The following is a 5,242-nucleotide window of genomic DNA, read 5'->3' as shown; positions in this document are numbered from 1 at the left end:
ATATATAACTTTAAATTAGGCTGCTAACAATTCTATACTTGTAACATATTATTTTGACATAATATACAAACATTTTACATTTAACAGAACATTATGAATACCCCTATTAAGTGGACAATTAACAAAATAAGAGCCATTATGGCATTTAAATTTAAATTAGATTGGCTTATGGATTTTATCAAATAAATCAACTCTATGGAAATAAGGTTATTAATAATAAGTATCAATAAATAAGTAAAATCTATTGATGTTAGAAATTAGATTAAGTCTGAATCTATTTTGTTATCTTATTAATGGTTACATCAGAAAATTATATAGAATTTTAAAATCAGTTGAACGGATAATTACTTTATCATGGTTCGTTTTTAGATATTTTATATTTTGTTTTCCTAATTTTCTTATGCTAACAGGTGATCATAACACAAAAAAGGCAATCCTTCCCAGCCGGACCGCTCCGCTAAGACTCCCGGGGAGCGATGATCCTATATCACTTTTGAAATATTAGCTCAAAACGGGAAGAGGAGACTTTAAGATAGTTTAATAGAGAAATATTTAAAAAGCACATGAAATTGAAAAACGGCATCAAATCCTCCACTTCCGCCCTCCATGGTAGCCTTACTTATCTGACTTTTTTAACTGACAATTATGGCGAGTAGGTTGGTCGATGTATGACATGTCAGAATCTCACAAGAGGAGATTACAATAGCACAATTACAATAGCACAAATACAAGGCAATCCTACCCCGCCACACCCGCCACGCTAATACCCCCGGGGAACGACGGTCCTATATCACTTTGGAAATATTTACTTAAAACGGGAAGAGCAGACTTTAACATAGTTAAATCAGGCAATATTTAAATAGTGCCTAAAATAGCAAAACTGCATGAAACCTCATGCAAAAAATAGGTTTAAGTATTTATGATCTACAGTAACCTAGAAAAGAATAAATTAATGAGGAAATAAAAGCGAGGTAAAAAGCGAACAATGCTTATTATCTTTCAATTTCGAACCTAAATTCTCGTGCCTTCTATCCAAAAGTTTACGAATGCAAAATGTGGCCTTTTGCAATATGGGAAGATAATGTATTATGGTATTTGTAAAGAAATTATTAGGTAAAATATTCTGATCGAAAAATGATGAGTTAACTGAACAATTTAGAAGGTTATAGAACGCTTAATTGAGAGTACTGCACTGGTAAGTATAATTCAGGTTATAGCATTGCGGCTAATAAGATGGGCGTGTAAGGTTGTGGCACTTAATAACCAATGGATCCCTAAAATGTTGATAAACACTAAAGTGACGCGTTAACGTCCGAGGAGTAGTCCGTAGCGTAAATGGGAGGACTGCGTTAAGATTAATTTAGTTGATTTGGGTTTGAAGGAGCGTTTCTGGACAGATCTATGAAGAGAACAATTGCTGGTATCGTTATCGCCTTTATTATTATATCATTAATTTATTTTTATTAGGAATTTTTATTGAATTGAATTGAAAATGTGTTTTTGTTTAATAATTAGACATAGTAAGTGAAACGTACCATTGATTATTTAAATTTTTTTACTTTATTACATAACATCTAATAGTAGAACATATACTTTAAGAATTTATAAATATAGTTTTTGAGTGAAGACCTATGACTAATATTAATAGCAAATTCTTGCACAATATTGGGATATAATATAGCAAATACTTGATGATGGGGTGACAGTCCCGAAACGTCATTATTAGATGTTATGGAATAAAATAAAAAAAAAATTAAATAATGAAGAGTACTTTTCACTCACTATGTCTAATTAAATGAATGAATCTCATCCAGTAGAACCTATACTATAAGTCTTCATTTACATATTCCATATATTATACAAATACACAATGTCATGTGTTAAATACCCTCTGTCAAGAATATTTAGCTTATCAATCTCTAATCGTGCGGTTTTTACTAAATGGTTATGATTGAAATCTGTTATTAAAATTTTTATATATTTCAAAGTATATTTTATTGAGAAAAATAACTCATTCCAACATTTAGCATTTAAAATATCGATTACATTTTTTTTTGTCAATATTTTTTCATACAACCTAAATAATTGTTTTTATATAAGTTCAAAACAGAACACCTCACTACTAAATAGTATTAGTATCACAAACATACCATGTCCTTCAATCTAGGTTTCCTGTTCAAATTAAAAAGTTCACTTCTAGTCTTGAACTCTCTGTAAATCAAATCAATACGGTTTTTTTATTTATCATTTATGTAACTAATATGAAAGTCCAGATTTTTATACAACAAACGATATTGAGCGCCTATTACAATAATTATTATTTCTTTTTTAAAAGTTACTTTAGCCTTACCAATTACCGAATGAATATTTTAGTGTATGCGTATTGACTTCATTTTCTAGGGATTTTGAAAATTAATATTTATTTCGATATTTAATTGCTTGGAAGTAACTATATCAAACTGAATTACCTTCAAAGAAGAGCCTGCCGTGAAATCTTCGGAGAAACATATCTCACAATCTTTGTCGGAAGACCCTGAAGAAACCGACGTTACTGCTGAAGGGTACTGGCGCCGAGTCTCACTGCGAAAGGTTATGAAATGTTAGCACCGGCTCATGAAGTCGTGTAATGTTATATTATTAAAAAACATTATTGAGATTTATTTACATTACTTCGTATATTGTTTGATGGACCTTGTTCATACAAGAGCATTGAGTATGTGAAAAACAACACAAACGCTATGGTAGCGACAGCGCAATCTGCTGGTCTATACTGTAACTAGGACAGCTGCCAAAAACTACCTGCTTAACCTGAACTACTCTTGTCATCATAAATTAATATTTGTATTTTGATGTTCTAAAATGTATCATTTGAATCAATAAAGATTACAATAGAATCTTCTAATCCAGAGTGAGTAATAATATACATAGTTAATCAGTACACTCCATTACTATCTTTGAAAACGAATATTGGATTTTTATTTCACAACTGCCTTCTCCGGCCCCATCCTCCTTCATGAATCTTATCTTCTTTTCATAAGGACCAACAAATAATTCTTGAAGGACTTTCTATCCCCTTCACGATTGAAGGCTAGTAACTTACAGAGTGAGTTCACGACCTGCAAGGACCTACTGATTGCTCCTGTAGAATATTTCATCCCCTTCACGACCGACAGGATGGTTCCTTACGAAGTGGCGTTTCTAGCCTGCAAGGATTTACGTCCATTTTCAGGAAGGATTTTCAGTAAAACACACCCTGTCAATGTATTCCCTAGTCAGTTACCTAGCATACTGAATAGGCATTGTTGGGGCTTTCCTGGATACATCTTTGATTGTATGGTCACAACTTTAATTGTAATTGTAACTAATTAATTATAGGCAACCTTCTAGACACTATGTTAAACAAATTAAAGATTCTAGAAAGCTTTACGTATCGTGATTTTAATTTCAATACTTACAAAAGTGTTTGAGTTTTTTTTTTTAATCTTTTGTTTTTTAAGAAAACAGAAATAGTTTTATTTATTTCCCAGTATTTTTGTTTTGTTTCATTAGTGATAGTTTTAAACGTGAGAAAATAGGTGTGGTGCACCAATAACACAAATATCTTCATTGTCGTTTCGCCGTATAGCATCAGGTTGATACGCCCTCTAGTCGATTGGAGGCTATCCAAGAAAGTCCAAGAGATTAGTTGCAGTTAATTTTTGTATTGGACGGCTGTGCTTCTATAAGAATATTTAATTTATCGTAAAGACCTAACTAATTCATTGGTTTTTTTTTTGCTCAAATTACACAGATATATTTCATGAATAATTCGAGCTCAAAATATTTAAAAATGGCTGTACTTAACATGCGTTTAGTCAGCCCGTTTCTGAATATGTGACTTTTTTTTTTTTTAAGCGATTTTAAACTTTCATGGCTCAAATTATTCAGACCTGCAGGTTCTCACAAATAATTCTTAGCCCGCCGGAATCATCCTTAATTTTAACTGTAAAACTAAAGTATTTCTCAGTGGAGCAACTTAATTACTTATTATGTAAGCTGCTACTTAATGATAGTTATTATAAAGTTTGCAGCTTTACCAATTGCGTAAGTTGAACATACTTTCTTGGTAATATTATATTACTTATACGAATGAGCATGATCTAGATTATATTTCGAATGAATCAAAAATAAGAAAGAAACATATTTAATGTGAGAGTTATCTCAGGAGTACACTAGTTGTCTTTAATTATTAAACTTACTCGCATTCCTCTTGTGGCCACTTGAAAACTTTTTCTTTGCCATTGCTGAGCCAAGAAAAGGTGACTAACGAATGACGAACGTAGCCACGAATCTTACCGATCAGGGGTTTCTCCATGTTTTTTATTGATAATGAGTAGTAGAGATTTTGAAATATACACTGAAAAAATAGATAACACATTCATTTGTATATTTCTTCTTCGGGGAATGTGTAGCAATTAATGGACTGTTATCTCTGTTATACAATATATGTAGTGCATTTTTACCTTACATTTACCACTAATTGCGGTATGTGTGGATGAGATAATTAAAAGTTGGGCTAGAAATAACATTATTAATGATATTAATATAATAATAATTGGAGTCCATTCGGCATATAATAACTGCTTGATATCAACAAGGAGTGAGTATCTGGAAAGCTTTAGTGCCGTTATTCTCTGCACTATAGAGTGACCACTGTTTACTGGAATGGTATAATGGTTCTTGCGATAAAAAATAAAATACGCCCCCAATATTAAATAGAAGTTTTCAAAGACAACAATATACACCAGGTGGTTGCAGAGAAATCAAGAAAATATCAACAACGCTTATATTCTGTGAAGAACTGAAACAACTCTATCGCCTGAAAGAAGGAAAGGTGTTATCCCTTGTCATATCTAGCAATGGATTAGTCGAAGAAGTGACTGTAAAAAGTTGCAAAGAACTGGAACTTCCTGAGCACAACAAATTGTACTACAGGCGAAAGACAGCATTATCAGGACATTTTAAAAAATATAATAAATCGAGCGAATTCCCCCATCAACAACTGAGCAAGAGTGAAATTCTGAAAAAATGATTTTTTATTTTTATTTAATACCAGACCTGGTGGGCCTTACATGGTTAATGTAAAAGTTACATTATTTTTTTTTAACAATTGATTATGTGGGGGGGGTATAATACTATATAACAAAGACACCCTTAACCATATAAAACGTTATAAATTAAAAAAAAATATATAAAATAAATA

At 31.7% G+C, this 5,242-nt stretch overlaps 1 long non-coding RNA gene across 1 annotated transcript; it reads right to left on the bottom strand.

The window, feature by feature from the left end:
• Nucleotides 1-2,150: 2,150 nt before the first annotated feature.
• LOC136795212 (uncharacterized) lies at nt 2,151-4,391 on the bottom strand. Its single transcript, XR_010842783.1, has 3 exons — nt 4,239-4,391; nt 2,469-2,580; nt 2,151-2,211 (listed from the first exon to the last, which is right to left on the bottom strand). It is a non-coding gene; the product is annotated as an uncharacterized lncRNA (long non-coding RNA).
• Between the last annotated feature and the right edge of the window lie 851 nt (nt 4,392-5,242).

The sequence above is a fragment of the Halyomorpha halys genome, unplaced genomic scaffold, assembly GCF_000696795.3.
Source record: "Halyomorpha halys isolate HHAL.00 unplaced genomic scaffold, Hhal_1.1 Scaffold9386.1, whole genome shotgun sequence".
Taxonomy (NCBI): Eukaryota; Metazoa; Arthropoda; class Insecta; order Hemiptera; family Pentatomidae; genus Halyomorpha; species Halyomorpha halys.
Note: the sequence above shows the minus strand (reverse complement) of the source record. Positions and strands in the feature narration are given on the sequence as shown.